General features: G+C 46.0%; 1 pseudogene; it reads right to left on the bottom strand.

Annotated features, from left to right (window-relative positions):
• Positions 1-370: 370 nt before the first annotated feature.
• Positions 371-1,011, bottom strand: LOC139008781 (small ribosomal subunit protein eS7-like; annotated as a pseudogene).
• Between the last annotated feature and the right edge of the window lie 17,354 nt (positions 1,012-18,365).

The following is an 18,365-nucleotide window of genomic DNA, read 5'->3' as shown; positions in this document are numbered from 1 at the left end:
CCCCACCCACTGTCCTCATCCATAGGTGCACGATTTTTGTCCAGTCTCTTCCTGCACCCCCACACCCCTTTCCCCGCCAAGAATAGTCAGTCCAATCTCTTTCTATGCCCCTGATTCTATTATAATCACCAGTTCATTCTGTTCATCAGATTATTGACTTGATTTTCAGATTCACTTGTTGATAGATATGTATTTGTTGTTCAATATTTTTATCTTTACCTTTTTCTTCTTCTTCCTCTTCTTAAAGGATACCTTTCAGCATTTCATATAATACTGGTTTGGTGGTGATGAACTCCTTTGGCTTTTTCTTATCTGTGAAGCTCTTTATCTGACCTTCAATTCTGAATGATAGCTTTGCTGGATAAAGTAATTTTTTTTTTTTACTAAGAATGTATTTTATTTAGTCATTTTTCTTCACAGCTGGAACTCTGGGAATTCAAAATTGACGTCCTTGCCCGTGAACTTCTTATAGACACCAGAAAAAGTTTCAACCTTGTGCTCAACGTCGTTCTGCTGCACTTTGTCCAGATGCACCTTGATGAGCTGGCTGCCGTCCAGCTTCAGGCGGATCCTCTTGCCCATGATCTCGCTAGGGAAGACCAGGTCCTCCGGGATGGCATTGAGCACAGTGGCCAGCATGTGGCACCTGGGACGCTTTTGTTTATTCTTTGTTTGGCTTTTTCGAGTTGGCTTGGACAGAATCCTCCTCTGAGTGATGAAGACCACGTGCTTCCCACTGAACTTTTTCTCCAGCTCGCGTACCAGCCGGACCTGGATTTTCTGGAAACACTTGAGTTGAGGAACTGGGACGAAGATGATAATAGCTTTCCGACTGCCACCAACTTCAATTTCCTTGGCCGCGGTGATGTTCAGCTCCCGCAGCTGGTCCTTGAGGCCCTAGTTCATCTCCAGCTCCAGCAAGGCCTGGGAGATGCCGGACTCGAACTCGCCTGGCTTCTCGCCATTGGGCTTCACGATCTTGGCACTGGAACTGAACATGGCTCCCCTTGGGTGAGCACAGGCCCGAGAAGAGCTGGATAAGGTAATCTTGGTTGTAGGTTCTTGGCATTCATCACTTTGAATATTTCTTGCCACTCTCTTCTGGCCTGCATAGTTTCTGTTGAGAAATCAGCTGACAGTCGTATGGGTGCTCCCTTGTAGGTAACTGACTTTCTTTCTCTTGCTGCTTTTAAGATTCTCTCTTTGTCTTTTGCTCTTGGCATTTTAATTATGATGTGTCTTGGTGTGGTCCTCTTTGGATTCCTTTTGTTTGGGGTTCTCTGTGCTTCCTGGACTTGTAAGTCTATTTCTTTCAGCAGGTAGGGGAAGTTTTCTGTCATTATTTCTTCAAATAAGTTTTCAATATCTTGCTCTCTCTTCTTCTGGCACCCCTATAATTCAGATGTTGGTATGCTTGAAGCTGTCCCAGAGGCTCCTTACACTATCTTCGTATTTTTGGATTCTTTTTTCATTTTGCTTTTCTGGTTGGGTGTTTTTTTGCTTCTTCATATTTCAAATCGTTATCTTGATTCTTGCAATCCTCTAGTCTGCTGTTGGGAGTCTGTATATAATATTCTTTATTTCAGTCAATGTATGCTTAATTTCTAGTTGGTTCTTTATCACAACATCGAGGGTCTCATTAGATTTCTTGTAGATCTCATTAAGCTTATCGGCAGTTTCTAGAAAAATATTGAAAGACCTTAAAAGTGTGGTTTTGAACTCTATCTCCAGTAGTTTGCTTTCTCCATTTCTGTCATTTGTGTCCTTTTTCTTTATCTCCGCATTTTTTATGCTTCCCTGTGTTGATACAGTGGTTTTCTGTGCTAAGTGTCCTCTAGGGCCCAGTGGTTCAGCCTCCCCAATTACCTGAGGTGGACAATCTTGGTGCACCCCCTTGTGGTCTTTGTGCACAGTCTTGTTGTAGTTAAGCCTTTATTGTTGTAGGTATCACTGGGAGGAATTGGCCTCCAGGCCAATTCGCTGTGAGAATCAGCTGTGTCTGCAGTGGGAGAACTTCTGTGCTGGAGACACCCCTCTAGGGCAAGACTTGCTTCAATGGGGCTTTGGTGCTCACTCGAGGTAGATTTTCTTGAAAGTAAAAGCACATTTAAAGTATGCTAGTTAATGTTAATCTAAGATATGCGGCTGTTTACTTTGTGGTAATCGTTGAAAAATTAAGGTTTGTGAGAGTGAAGAATTCTAAAACATTTTAAAGAGAAAAGGTCTGTACAAGTTGCTGATACTATGACAAAAAGAAAATTAATGTAGAAATACTTAATGGAAGGTCTGATGCATGGTTATGCATTTTTGAAGGACACAGAAAGAAAATTTGAAGTCTAATTTGAAAGTTTGTAATTTGTGAAGGTTATGTACGTAGTAAAAAAGAAAAAAGAAATGCTAAAAGGAAGTTGATTAAATGATACAGGCCAGCAAGCCAGGACAAGCAGGACAGGGAAACTAAGATATTACAACAACAGTTTGCAACCATCTAGAAAAATCTGTCTTCCCTAAACCAAGGACACTTAAGAGTCAATGATTTGTATTTTGCCTGCCTAAGCAGAGGGTAAATAGCTTACGCCAAAGTACTCAGGGAGACTGATGGGAGAAATCCAATTAGTGTCATTTGCTGTCCACACCCAAGGACAAATAATGTTAGGAAATGAGCCTTATTTTGGTCAGCTCTTTTCTAGTAAAATAATTATGTTATATTAATCAGGTATTTAATAAAAAAAAAGGCCATCTTTTAATCAGGGTAACTGAAGTTTGCTGGCATATGTTCCTGTATAATACACTTTAATATTTAATCTTTTGGTGAAATCAAGTTTGACAATCTTTCAAGGGTTTGAATTAAAAAAAACAACAACGCTTCTCTTGATCTAGAATTGGCTTTAGATCATCCCAATAGGCTCTAAAATGCCTCAAATGTTTGTTTTCAGTCTCATGAAGAAAAATTTTACAATGAAGGTACATAAGAACCTTTGTCAAATACAGTTATAACTAATGGCTATTAGTTATAATATTATAAATGTTGGGTTTTACAGAAAAGACAACATTCCATGTCATCTGCATTATAATGAAATTCATAAACAAGTCATTTTAAATTTCTTGTCATTTGGAGGCAGTTACTGTTTTGTTATAATGCATTTGGAAAATATTACATCTTTTGAACAGTCAATGGAAAGGACTGGCAAGGAAATCAGAAGGTCTTAAAGCAGGTCAGTGTATTTTTCTCCCTATGTTATTCCTCTGATATTTGGCAATACTTAATGAATCAATCATGGCAATGCATTTCTTTGCATAAATTCAATAAGACTCTTTTCCAATGGTGGTTTTATTGACCAAAAACTCGAGTGTCATGTGTTAAAGGGCACTGTCTGGACGCTGAAGACTTGAAGCCAATAAGAGTGCCATGGAGGAAGCCTGTATCCTGCTTGGAAGCTCTGAAAGTGGATGGCGCTGGAGTTTCAGGCCCATAGCCTGCCATCGCTGGCGGTTGGTCAGAGTGGAAAGTGAGTAAAGAGGGCGCCTCTGTGTCCCTGCAGAACCCCCACGAACTGTAGGCTGCAAGGAGTAGGAGGGCTGCTGAGATGGGCCTTGAAGCCTAGGGTGTGGGCAGGGTGGAGCCGCTTCAGGTGAGGAATCCACCTAACCCAGCAGATGCTGCAGTCAGGCCTGATGGCAGATGGATGGCTTGTCTTCCGTGCCCTACAGGGCACATTGAGACTCAATCATAAATTCCAGCAAAGGTGGTCAGTTACCATTCTTGTTGTGTTTATGCAAACAATCTGGTCAAATTAAATGCAATAGATGAATTGGTTCTAATTTGGCTCTTTAATAAATATTTTGGTGATTTTAAGGAGAGAAATTCTATTTCAATAAGAGTTATTTGAACCGAAATGGTTTCTTTCCCTTACACCAGACCATTTGATGTTCTAATTGCTCAATGATACTAAATTTTATAATACAGTTTTTCTCTGCCAGATCACAAGCCCAACCCCTTCCGTGCCCAGGCCTCATTGTCCCTCTGACGGAGAGCATGGATCTCTTGGTTCTGAAAGAAAACTTCATCTCTCCACAGAATGGAAGTAGTCAGAGGAACCCTCCAATGCTCATTTTCCATGAAAGGATTCAGAGCCAGGATCCTTGAGCGGATGGTTAGGCAGTTAGACAGACATGAGCAGAGCAAGGACGATGGGCCAACTGGAGGGGAAATAGTTGGGACCCTGAGACATGCTTCTCACCACTCCAACTACTGTGTAGCCTGAAATGAAGAAACCTATGCAGACTCCCTCTCCCTTCCTCTAAGAAAGCCAACAGGCCTTAGAACAGCTAATAGAGAGAATCAGTAAGTCCTGAAGCCCCAGATGTTAGACCAGACCAGGTCTCTGGACTGCTGTTACAACCTCTTGGGTGATAAAGATGAAAAAAGACTCAAGGGGCTGAGCACCCTACTCCCTAGCTTTGAGTCTTCTATTGAATCCGCAAGGTTGAAAATCAGCTTGAGGATCAAGGGAGGGAATGATGAGGAAAAGAAGACATTTGTGGGGGGGGGGGGGGGCTAGCAATCTGAGTCTGTGCCAGTAACCTAATGTACATTCTTGATGGCCTCTAATTAAGTTACAGCCTCTTTCTCCACAATCTGTTCTTTCAAGACCATTTTACCTAAATACTCACATTTTACAGAGGCCATAAACCATGAACAATACACAACAAAACCCCCTCTAGGGTTTTCAGCGCTGGCACAAGGCCAGGACTTTTGGGTGGTGTCACAGCCCCCATCACAACACATGGAGCTTTTTGCAAAGTCCCAGAAAGGCCCAGAAGTCCCATCCATATCTGGGGGACAAAGAAACCAAAGGATATAAAGGAGGAGCTTCCTCCATATTGGTTTGCTCAGGATTTGGAGAGAAACAGTCTCCCTTGAGTCACGGTACTAGTACATGTGGAACATCTGAAAATAAGTGGGTTTTTCCTGTATCTCTGGGTACTCCTGTGTATTTCTCAGTTGACTGGTAAGTTTGGTAACAGAATAACTGTGGTACATCTACACCATGGAATACTATGCAGCTGTGAAAGAGAAAGAACTCTTACCATTTGGAACAGCATGGATACATCTGATACAATGGATGGGGATGCTTAAGGCAAATATGAGCCTTTTAGTAAAGAAGTCATAGGCCTGGGGCGTGCCCAGCACGACCTGCCCAGGTAGGAATGAGTGATCAGAGCCTCCTGTGAGGGTCCTGTCAGTCACTGAGTTTTGTCAGATTTAAGACAGAGCCCCTTATTGTTCCCAAATACGATCCCTAAAATAGACATAGGACAGGGCTTTCTGTGAGCTTTGTGGCTTAGCCTCTGAGCAAAACTATTTTAAGACAGAGCAGGAAATGGTATCTTTGCTCAACTCTCCACCTGCTCCTGGCCCTGGCTCCTTCCTGGTTCTGAGCGCCCTCTAGAGTTCAGGACCCTCCCTGCAGCCCAGCCCTGCTGTCTCCTCAGGGAGGTTAGTGTCTGACTTCCCCTCACTGTGTGTCTTGCACATTAAAACACGGCCATGTCCTTGGTGGTCATGGAGCTCACCTGCAGAGAGAACTGGTTCTTGGACGTGTCTCTGGAGATGGAGGTTCGGCTCATGAGGGATGGGCTGTAGTATGTGCTCCCATCATTATATATTTCCCCAATCCACTCCAGCCCCTTCCCTGGGAACTGGCTGATCCAGCTCCAGCGGTAACCACTGGTTTTGATGTAGAATCCAGAGACAGAGCAGGTGAGGGAGAGGGTCTGCAAGGGCTTCACCATTCCTGGGCTCGACTTCTGCAGCTGTACCTGGGACAGAGAGAACACAGTGAATCCTGGGCTCAGATGCAGGATCCCCATCTCCTCACGTTTAATCCCTGAGTTAGTCACATCTGGGAGCTGACAGCAGGAAGAGGAAGAGCCACATGGGAGTCATGTCTTGCAGGTGAGTTCCTCGTCCCTCAGAAAGTATTCTCCAGGGTGAGGAGGCCCTGCATTTAAGTGGACGCCAACTGTGTGTGTCTGGCTCTCATGGGGGGCATTTGCATATGGGGGTGTCTGCACATACAAAGGGCAAGAGGTGAGGGAGGTCCCAGTCTCTGGGGCTTCTCCTGGAAGGAGGTGCTGACTGTGTCCTTAGAGATCCAGGCCTTCCTTGGGGTCCTGGTCACCGTGCCCAGGGACCTCTCCTTCCACAGCAGGGGCTATGCTTCAGGAGGTGGTCAGGAAGCAGGATGTGGGCACAATCAGTGACTCCTTAGGGATAAAGTCAATGTGCCTCTGCTGCCATGTAGATCGATAAATAGATATAGATATAGATATAGATGATATAGATATAGATATAGATATAGATATAGATATATAGAGCTAGAGATAGAGATATAGATTTATAGATATATAGACATCTATACTTGTAATAACAGAATACGCAGATTGTTCGAGATGCCCTCACTCAATGACCAAAATGTAGGCTGTGAGGTGACCAGGCTGGCAGGGGGGGGCAGTGAGGGGCGACAAAAAGACCAAACAGCAGGTTGCATGGGTTGACCATTTTGGCAATGGGGAGCAGTGAGGGGTGACGAAGCCTTCGGGGGGGCATTTATGGGTGACAAGGCCAGCAGGGGGGCAGTTGAAGACAACCAGGCCAGAAGGGGGTGCAGTGAGGGGTGAGCAGGCTGGCAGGAGGGGGTCAATTATGGGCAACCAGTCCGGCAAGGGGGGCAGTTACGGGTGATCAGGTCAGCAGGTGGAGGCGTTTAGAGGTGATCAGTCTGTCAGGGGTGGCAGTTAGGGGTGACTAGACTGGCAGGGGGTGGGGGCAGTTAAAACAGCAGGCGGACATCCCCTATAGGGTCCTGGATTGGAGAGGGTGCAGGCTGGACTGAGGGGAGCCCCCCATGCACGAATTTCATGCACCTAGCCCAGTGATGGCGAACCTATGACACGCTTGTCAGAGGTGACACACGAACTCATTTTTTTGTTTGATTTTTCTTTGTTAAATGGCATTTAAATATATAAAATAAATATCAAAAATATAAACCCTTGTTTTACTATGGTTGCAAATATCAAAAAATTTCTATATGTGACATGGCACCAGAGTTAAGTTAGGGTTTTTCAAAATGCTGACACTCGGAGCTCAAAAGTTTCGCCATCACCGACCTAGCCAGTAGTAGATATAGATATAGATGATATAGATGATATAGATATAGATATAGATTTAGATATAGATGATATATATATAGATGTAGATATAGATATACTGTAGATATAGATGATATAAATATAGATATAGATATAGATAATAGATATAGGTATAGATATAGATATAGATATAGATATAGATATAGATATAGGGGAGAGCAGTTAGGGGGTGATCAGGATGGCAGGGGAGACAGTTAGGGATTGATAAGGTGGGCAGTGGATGGTAGTTAGGGGGTGATAAGGCCGGCAGGGGAGGGCAGATAGGGGGTAATCAGGCTGGCAGGGGAGAGCAGTTAGGGGTATCAGGCCAGCAGGCAGAGGCAGTTAAGGGCGATCAGGCAGGGAGGCAGGGGAGCGGTTAAGAGTCAGCGGTCCTGGATTGTGAGAGGGATGTCCCCCGAGGGGTCCCAGATAGGAGAGGATGCAGGCTGGGCTGAGGGACACATGCGCCCCCCACCCCTGTGCACGAATTTCGTGCACCAGGCCTTTAGTTTAATTATAAAAAGTCTTGATGTAAAACACTGATATGAAGGAACACATATAGAAAAGTCATTTTTATATGAAGAGTATTGTTTTTCTCTGTTCATTATTACAGAATGAATAAATCACCCAGATAACTGTCCGTTACTGGAGCTGATGAACCTAATGTCATAGAAACCTGGTCAGCCTTGGTGGCTCTGCCTTGTTTTCACCATCAGGGTCTGTGTCCATGTGGATACTGACCTAGTTCTAACCAGAGAGCAGGAGGGAATTTGGGCTTTTCTGCTTCATCAGCAGCTCATTTCAGAGGCACCATGTCCTTCCTCTCCAGTGACTACTCAGGTCTGCATGTGGCCCTTGGCAGTGCCCTCACCGTGTCCGTACATGATGGGCGAACACAGGACCTGAAGCTCACTCACTGGATGGACCATGTGCAACATGGGAAAACTCACCCAGAGCCTGTATGTGAATTACCATGGACGGGAATTCACCACGTCTGAGCAGGCATACTGCCTGGATCGTCCCTTCATTGTGTTGTGATTTCCTCACTGTCCAAACAGTTCCAATTGCCTCTCTCTTTCCTGAAATAGCCACACATAATCTCTGGAGTCCTTCAGGAAAGAAAGCATTGGCCTGATGATTAACCCAAGTTCCAGGTTCCAGGTGAGGTCCAAACGACTGTGTCATGTGTCCCAGAGAGACAGGTGTCATGGCTGAATCCCAAACAGATTACAATGAGCTCACACACATGCACACTCACAATCTCACACACACAACTCCCAGATCCCAGGAAGGAAACCCATCCCAAGGTTCCTGAGGGGCCCCGGAGGCCCTGACTCTCAAGGGACTCTGATGGCTGGACCCTGATCTCAGGAATATCTGGGTTCTCATCGCTGGAGCCTGGGGTGTCCTTATGTGACAGACTTTGCAGATGGTTAGGGTGGGGATGAGGGAGCTGAGGGTGCTGATGTGGGGGTTACCCTGAGCCATCTGCTGGGACAGACCTGTAGCCACAAGGGTCCCCTTCAGAGGAAACAAAGCCAATCAGACCAAAGGTTTTGTGATCATAGAAGCCAGATGTGGGGAGTGGGTTTGCACATCTACCTGAGTGAATGAGGACCAGGGGGGAAGCGTGTGGTAGGGAGGACAGAGAGCTGTGGTGGGTGGTCCTGGCGGATGATTCTCATTGTGGTGGCCCAGGTGGGCCTGTCAGAGGGACACGTGGGCACAAGGGCCTGAGTTCAGCACACAGGGGCCTGGCCTGCGCTGGGATCCAACTTGGTGGGAACATTTCACAAACTGAGGACATTGAGAGCACTGAGGATGGTCTCCGTGTGGAGAAATAGAAAACACAGAGACTTGGTGAAGGAGAGTCCCCAATCCCTGCCGACATGTCACCTGCTAACACAATGTCCCTTCTTCACTGTTGTCTGCGGGGAGAACATGAGAAGGAAGAGCCATCCGGGGAGGCAGCTGAGAGTTTGAGAGGAAATCCCTGTGCCCAACAGGAAGGCCCTTCCCTCCCACCTCCCTCTGCCCCTGCTCCTGGGGCTGCGCTCTGTACTGTGGGTCCTGTGCGCCCCCTGGTGTCCTGAGCGCCCCCTGCAGCCCACCCCTGCTGTCTCCTAAGGGAGGTTAGTGTCTGGGCTCACACTGACTTCCCCTCACTGTGTCTCACACAGTAATACATGGCCATGTCCTCGGCTTTCAGGCTGTTCATTTGCAGATACAGCGAGTTCTTGGCGTTGTCCCTGGAGATGGTGAAGCGGCCCTTCACAGAGGCAGCGTAGTTTATGTAACTACTACCACTACTAATGTATGCGACCCACTCCAGCCCCTTCCCTGGAGCCTGGCGGACCCAGTTCATGTCGTAGCTACTGAAGGTGAATCCAGAGGCTGCACAGGAGAGTCTCAGAGACCCCCCAGGCTGCACCAGGCCTCCCCCAGACTCCACCAGCTGCACCTCACACTGGACACCTGCAAACACAGAGATACAAGGTGGACTGAGAATCACATGGAAGCACCAACAGGCACAGGCACAGGTCTCAGCGCTCCCCACTCCTGAGAACGACCTTGAGAAATGATCAGGAGGAAAACGCAGCTTGGCACCAAGTCCATGGTGGAGCCGCTGGGGTCCTGTCTCAGGTGCTTGGGTTCTGGGTGTCTCCCCAACATGCAGGGCAAGGGCCCCCTTTTATGAGCAGGAGGAGAGCCCAATTTGCATGGAGTCTGCATATAAGGTGCAGCTGGGACCCTGGGCTACATGCCTGACCTTGTCATCCTAGGGGCGACCCCAGATGGGAAACGACTCAAGGATGCTGGCCAGAAGGGCTTCCATCCTGACCCCCCTCCCTCCCTCCTTTCCTGAGACCCGTCACCCTGATCCCATTCCTTTGGGGGCAGCTTCCAGGATTGAGAGTCCTCCTTCCTTGGGGGTTTGATGAGGACATAGGGGTGCTCCCCCAGAGGCACGTGGATGGGGCTTTCTCTCTCTCTCCATCACCCCTCGTGGGCCATGTTGCCTTTCTGGGGTTTGGGAATAAGAATTTGCATTGGATGATGCTTTTATTTTGAGACTAAAAGATTCTCCTTGTTGTTGTCCCCATGCACATCTTACATACACTAATGTGCAATTGGATAATGCATGGTCCCTTCTCTCTGTTACTATTTGAGCCAATTGAGCAGAGACAGGGGTGAATCATATATAGGCATTCATTCCAATACTGTGAGCAATATGGGGAAACAGCTGGTCACCCACAAAAACCTGCTCTGCAGCCCCCATATACCAGCTGCTCATAATGAGTGAAAGGATAGAAGATTAGTGGGAAGTAGCCAAAGGCTCTGCCAAAGGGGCAGGTGACAGGGAGCAGAGGGCTGGGACCTTCAAGGGCTGGCAGGCTGGTTCCTGCAGGAAAGTTGTTCATCTCCAGGATGATCGGCAGCTCCAAATGGGGAGGAGGGGCTGCACTTCCAGGTGAGCTCCCAGGTCCCAGTGCGGCTGCCAGCCAGGCTAGAAGGTGCCTTCTCCAATCAGAATAAACAATCACGGTGAACAGAGCAGGATGACTATGTCGTACAATTCTAGCCAGTTCCCCACACTCTATTCCTGCCCCTATAGAAACTCGAACCTCTACATGTGAGGAGGCAGGAGAGGCTGGGCTGGACACTGTGCCTGCAGCCTCCGTCTCTAATCTGCTGTCCCTGCCACAAGCACACAGCTGCCTCCCCAAACCACAGATTTCACTCAACTTCCCTACTGTACATGTGCAAAAGCCCTGTTTTCCCAGCCCTTCAAAGTGGGAGAATTTCCATCATTTACACCTGGAGCCTGGTTGGTGGGGCTCAGTGGTTGGCGCATCAGTGCCCACACCAAGGGGTGCGAACCCTTTAGAACTAACTCATCCCTCCCAGGTGGCAGGTTTTTAGTAATTGTGTGAACTTCCCACTCCTCACGGAGAAAAAACATGTATGAACGTATGTTGTAAATGAAGAAAAGACAATGTTTTGGTGTAAGAAATGTCCTAACATGTAGAGAATATTTTATAAGATTTTATTGGAGCCAAACTGATGACAACTGTGGGGGAGCAAGACCTCCAATGTCCTGGAGATTAACCGTTTGCAGCTGCGTTTGTGCATTTGAAGTTCAGGAGGGAAGGTGAGGAGGGACATGGAGGTGGGAGAGAGCAAGGCAGGGACTGGATGCCAGGATTGTGAACAGGAGGTTCTCTCTCTCTCTCCCTCTCTCTCTCTCTCTCTCTCTCTCTCTCTCTCTCTCTCTTCTAATCTTTATTGTGGAAAGTATTGCATAGGTCCCCCTTCTCCTCATTATCCTCTTCCCTCTCACTCCCATTCCCTCCCCAGGCCCCCACCTCCACATTGTCTGTCTCCATGCGTTAGGCATATATGCAGACAAGTTCATAGGTTGATCTCTTCCCACCCACCCTTCCCTGCCTTTCCTCTGAGGTTCCACAGTCTGTTCATGCTTCTATCTCTCTGGATCTACTTTTGTTCATCAGAATATTTGGTCCATTAGCAATGCAGACTGTTGCATCCATTATGGAAAACAGTACAGAGTTTCCTCAAAAAATTAAAAATGGAACTCCTATTTGACCCAGTGATCCCACTTCTAGGAATACATCCAGAGAACCCAAAATACTCATCAGAAAGATGCATGCACCCCTATGCTCATAGCAGTGCAATTTACAACAGCTAAGTTTTGGAAACAACCTAAGTGCTCATCAACTTACAACTGGATAAAAAAAAACTGTGGTACATCTACCCCATGGAATGCTATGCAGCCGTGAAAAAGAAAGAACTCTTACCATTTTCAACAGCAGGGGTACTTCCAATACGGGGTTAATCTCCAAAATGTATAGTGACTCATACAACTTAACAAAAGAAAGACAACAACACAATTGAAAAATGGGCATAGGGCCTCATAGGAAAGTCTCCAATGTGGACAGACATATGGCCAAGAAGTGCTCTCCTGAGGTGGTCATGCTAATGTCAATGCGTGTTAACCCACTTGCATAGGAACAATTGACGGAGTGCTTAAGGCAAAGATGGATGACCATATCCAGTGGGAGTCTGAGGGTCCAAGTCCTAATTATTTTTTCTTTAAATTAAACCTTTATTGTTGGAGGGATTACACATGTCCCTTTTTTCACCCATTGACACCTTCTAGCCCAGCCCCGGGTGCCCAGGTCTTCACCATCCTATTGTCTGTGTCCCTGGATGATGCACATATGCATACGAGTTTGTTGGTTGACCTCTTCCCACCCTCCCACCCGACCACGACTTCCCTCTGAGATTCCCCAGTCCTCTCCATGCTTCTATGTCTCTGGATCCATTCTCTTCATCAGTTTATTTTGTTCATTAGGTTCCACATATGAATGAGGTCATGTGATACTTGTCTTTCTCTGACGGCCTTATTTCACTTACCATGATACTCTCCAGGTCCCTCCATGCTGTCCCAAAGGGTAAGAGATCCTCCTCTTTTACTGCTGCATAGTATTCTGTGGCATAAATGTATCACATCTTTTTTATCCACTCATCTACTCATGGGCATTGGGGCTGTTTCCTCATCTTAGCTATTGCAAATTGTGCTGTTATGAAGGGAGGGCTGCATACATTGTTTCTGATTGGTGTTTGGGGTCTCTTAGCATATATTCCTAAAAGTGGGATCACTGTGTCAAATGGCAGTTCCATCATTAATTTTTTGAGGAAACTCCATACTGTTTTCCATAGTGGCTGCACCAGTTGGTATTCCCACCATCAGGGTATGAGGATTCCCTTTGCTCCACATCCTTGCCAGCACTTGTCATTTGTTGATTCGTTGATGGTAGCCATTCTGACAGGTGTGAGCTGATACCTCATTGTCTTTTTTAATTTGCATCTCTCTGATGGTCAGTGACTTTGAGCATTTTTCCTATGTATCTTGGCCATCTGTATGTTCCCTTAGGAGAAATGTGTATTTAGATCCTTTGCACATTATTTAATTGGATTGTTTGTCTTCCTTTGGTTCAGTTGTATGAGTTTCTTATACATTTTGGATATTAACCCTTTATCACATGAATCCTTGCCAAATATGTTCTCCCCTACTGTGGGCTCCCTTTTCATTTTGTTGATGGTTTCTTTTGCTGTGCAGACACTTTTTATTTTGATGTATTCCCATTTCTTTATTGTCTCCTTAGTTTCCTTTGTCCTGGAGTTGTATCTGTAAACACATTGTTATGACTGATGTCTGAGATTTTGCTGCCTATGGATTCTTCTAGGATTTTTAGGGTTTCCCTACTCACATTTAGGTATGTTACCATTTTGAGTTTAATCCTGTGTATGGTATATGTTCTTGTATGGTTTCATTTTTTTGCACATTTATCTGTCCAATTTCCCAACAATATTTATTGAAGGCACTGTTTTGACTTCATTGTATGCTCTTGCCTCCTTTGTCAAATATTAATTGAGCATAATGGCTTGGGTAGATTTCTGGTTTCTCTGTTCTGTTCTATTGATGTATATGCCTGTTCTTGTGCCAGTGCCAGGCTGATTTGATTAATATGGCTTTGAAATATAATTTGATATCTGGTATTGTGACCCCTCCACCTTTCTTATTCTTTCTCAAGTTTGCTGTGGCTAATTGGGGTCTTTTTTGGTTCCATATAAATTTTTGGAGTATTTGTTGTAGATCTGTGAAATATGCTGTTGCAATTTTAATAGGGATTACATTGAATTTGTAGAGTGCTTTGGGTAATATGGACAATTTAATGATGTTAATTCTACCAATCCATGATCACGGTATAGTTTTCCTCTTGTATATATCTTCCTCTTTCTCTTTATTCAACATCCTGTATTGTTCTGAGTACAAGTCTTTTACCTGCTTGGTTAAGTTTATTCTTAAATATCATAATTTTTTGATGCAATGGTAAATGGGACTGTTGGTTTGGTTTCCCTTTCTGAGAATTCATTATTGGTGTATAAAAGTACCATTGATTACTGTATGTTAATTTTGTATCATGCTACATTGCTGAATTCATTTATTTAATCTAAGTGTGTGCTTTTGTGTGTGGAGTATTTAGGGTTTTCTATGTATAATATCATGTTGTCTATAATAATAAGAGTTTTACTTCGTCCTTTGCAATTTGGATGCCTTTTATTTCTTGTTCTTTTTTTAATTTTTTAAAAATATATTTTATTGATTTTTTATAGAGAGAAAGGGAGACGGGTAGAGAGTTAGAAACATCAATGAGAGAGAAACATTGATCAGCGGCCTCTTGCACAACCCCTACTGGGGATGTGCCCGCAACTAAGGTACATCATGCCCTTGACCGGAATCCAACCTGGGACCCTTGAGTCTGCAGGCTGATGCTCTATCCACTGAGCCAAACCGGTTAGGGCTATTTCTTCTTCTTCTCTGATTGCTGTGGCTAGGTCTTCCAGTACTATGTGGAATAAGAGAGGTGAAAGCGTGCATTTCTGTTTTGTTCCATTTCTTAGGGGAAATGGTTTCTGTTTTTGCTCATTGAGATGATTCTGGCTGTATGTCTGTCATACGTGTTCTTTATTGTGTTGAGATATGAGGCCTCTTCTCCCACTTTGCTGAGAGTATTTATCAAAAGTGGGTGTTGGGTTTTGTCGAATGCTTTTTCTGAATCTATAGATATGGTCATGTCATTTTTATCTTTCTGTTTTTTTATGTGATGTATCATGTTTATTGATTTGTGAATATTGTACCAGCCCTGCATCTATGGATGAATCCCATTTGATCATGGTGTATGATCTTTTTAAAATATTGCTGGATCCAATTTGCTAATATTTTTTGAGGATTTTAGCATCTGTGTTCATCAGGGATATTGGCCTGTAATTATCTTTAGTAGGAGTGAGATCTGGTTTTGGAATTAGGATAATGCTGGACTCATGAAAAGAGTTTGAAAGTGTTCCTTTCCAATGGATTTTTTTGAATAGTTTGGGGAGTGTAGGTGTTAATTCCTCTTTGGATGTTTGGTAAAATTACCCTGTGAAGGCAACCTGACAAGGACTTTTGTTTTCTGGGAGTTTTTAGATTCCTGCTTCAATTTCCTCAGTTGTTATTGGCCTATTCAGGTTTTCTGATTCTTCCTGTTTCAGTTTTGGAGTACTGTGCTTTCCTAGAAATTTGTCCATTTCATCCACATTGTCCAGCTTGTTGGCATATAGTTGTTCATAGCACTTTATTACAATCCTTTTTATTTCTGGGCTGTTTGTTGTTACTTCTCCACTTTCATTTCTGACTTTATTTATTGGGGTCCCCTCTCTTTGTTTCACGGTGAGTCTGGCTAATGGTTCATCAGTATTTTTTATATTTACAAAGAACCAACTTGTGGTTTCACCAAGTTCCATTCCTGAGCGGTGAAAGGTTCTGTAGTCACCAGAGCCGTCAATCAGGAGGAGAAAAGGGGAGACACACAGATGTCAGCGAGCAGTGCAGGACTTGCAGATGCTCTGCAGACACAGTGGTTACTAATAGCTCCTAGAAACCCACCAAAGGAGCAGGGGGGAGGGGTGGGAGGTTTACTCCATCCTGCAGATGTGAGTGAGGTGAAGGTGGATCCACCACAGCACCCGTATCATGGAGGCTGGGAAAATGCTGAGATAGAGCAACAACCTCACAGGCAGCCTCTACCTGGTTATTATCCCGTCTGAGCCCTCAAAGGACTGATCTACAGAGGATCCAACACCGTGATTATGCAATGTCAAACTTTATCCCATGATTTTAAGTGAAAAATTGGAAACTGTAAAGCTGTCTCCTTCATGAAGAGATTTCCCATGTGAGCTTCTTGTTGAAATGAGATGATTTCCAAAGAACCTTGATAAACGTCCCTGTGAAACTGCAGGACACGGGATACACACACTGCTGTCATCTCACATCAGTGCTGGTGTGACACCCATGGGGAGAGAGCTGAGGTCATTTCCTGTGGCTCCAGAAACTGCAAGTGCTGGCACCTGTACAGGAGAGGTGACAAGGGAGCAGCCCTCAAGGGCCCTTTGCACCATTCTGATGGGTCCATCCAGCTGACACTGTCCACGGGACGTGCCCTTGTTTTATTTACTGTGGGCCTGTCAGAAGGAAGGGCCCTATGGGGACAGGTGGGCATGTGGGTTAGACCTGAGCTCAGCACACAGGGGCCTGGGCTGTGCTGGGGTCTCTCTTGGTGGGAAAGTTTCCAACCACAGGCCGATGAGAGCACTGAGGACGGTCTCTGTGGAGAAAGAAAAGCAGGAAATACAGACACGTGGTGAGGAGAGTCCCCATCACTGCCCACATGTCCTCTGCCAGCAGCAGTGCTACCCCCTCCTCTGGGGTCTGCAGTGAGAAAGCGGGAAATGAGAGCCTCAGAGAAAGAGCAGGAGCCTTCCCTGGAGGCAGCTGAGAGCTTGAGAGGAAATCCCTGTGCCCAACAGGAAGGCCCTTTCCTCCCCACCTCCCTCTGCCCCTGCTCCTGGAGCTGCTCTCTGTGCTGTGGTTCCTGAGCGCCCCCAGCAGCCAAGCCCTGCAGTCTCCTCAGGGAGGTTAGTGTCTGGGCTCACACTGACTTCCTCTCACTGTGTCTCTCGCACAGTAATACATGGCTGTGTCCTCGGCTCTCAGGCTGTTCATTTGCAGATACAGGGAGTTCTTGGCGTTGTCTCTGGAGATGGTGAAGCGGCCCTTCACAGCGTTGGCGTAGTTTATGTCACTACTATCACCACTGATGTATGCGACCCACTCCAGCCCCTTCCCTGGAGCCTGGCGGACCCAGTGCATGTAGTAGCTACTAAAGGTGAATCCAGAAGCTGCACAGGAGAGTCTCAGAGACCCCCCAGGCCCCACCAGGCCTCCCCCAGACTCCACCAGCTGCACATCACACTGGACACCTGCAAACACAGAGACACAAGGTGGACTGAGAATCACATGGAAGCACCAACAGGCACAGGCACAGGTCTCAGCGCTCCCCACTCCTGAGAATGACCTTGAGAAATGATCAGGAGGAAAAGGCAGCTTGGCACCAAGTCCATGGTGGAGCCGCTGGGGTCCTGTCTCAGGCGCTTGGGTTCTGGGTGTCTCCCCAACATGCCGGGCAAGGGCCCCTTTTTATGAGCAGGAGGAGAGCCCCATTTGCATGGAGTCTGCATATAAGGTGCAGCTGGGACCCTGGGCTGCATGCCTGACCTTGTCATCCTAGGGGCGACCCAAAGATAGGAAAGGACTCAAAATGCTGGCCACCGGGGGTCCTTTCCTGACCCCCCTCCCTCCCTCCTTTCTTGAGACCGGTCACCCTGAATCTTTTCCTGTGGGGGTAGCTTCCAGGATTTAGAGTCCTCCTTTCTTGGGGTTTTGTTGAGGACCCAAGGGTGCTCCCCACAGGGACGTGGATGGGGCTTCCTCTCGCTCTACTTCACCCACTGTGGGCCATGTTGCCTTTCTGGAGTTTGGGATAAGAATTTGCATTGGATGATCCTTTTATTTTGAATATGAAAGATTCTCCTTGTTATTTTCCTCAATCGGATCCTCCACAAAACACGAACCTCTACATGTGAGGAGGCAGGAGAGGCTGGGCTGGACACTGTGGCCACAGCCTCTGTCTCACACCTGCTGCCACTCTCACAAGCACACAGCTGCCTCCTAAAGGCACACATTTCTCTTAATTTCCCTTTTGTTCATGTGAAAAAGCTCTGTTTCCCAGCCCCTCAAAGTGGGAGAAATTTCATCATTTACACATGGAGCCCTGATGGCTGGTGGGGGCTGGAAGTCTGGAGGATTCAATGGGGGAAAAAGGGGTATATGTGATACTTTCAACAATAAAAAATTGTTAAAAAGAAATAAATGAGATAATTATATAATTTTTTGAAATGGAATGCTGGCCCTGACCGGTTTGACTCAGTGTATAGAGTGTTGGCTTTTGAACCAAAGAGTATCTGTTTGATTCTGGTCAAGGGCATGTACCTGGGTTACAGGCTCCTCCCTGGCCCTTTCCCTGTTTAGGGCACATGCAGGAGGCAACCAGTTCATGTGTTTCCCTCACATCAATGTTTCTCTCTTCCTCCCTCTCCTTTCCACTGTCTCTCTGAAAAGCAATGAAAACATATCCTTGAGTGATGATTAAAAAAGATAACAAAGGAATATGTTGGTTCTTGGAACTAAACCCTGGGTCTAG

The sequence above is a fragment of the Myotis yumanensis genome, unplaced genomic scaffold (assembly GCF_028538775.1).
Source record: "Myotis yumanensis isolate MYYU_CA2020_CCGP unplaced genomic scaffold, mMyoYum1.0.hap1 SCAF_1, whole genome shotgun sequence".
In the NCBI taxonomy this organism is placed as follows: domain Eukaryota; kingdom Metazoa; phylum Chordata; class Mammalia; order Chiroptera; family Vespertilionidae; genus Myotis; species Myotis yumanensis.
The sequence above is the reverse complement of the archived record's forward strand: the minus strand, read 5'-3'. Positions and strand labels throughout refer to the sequence as shown.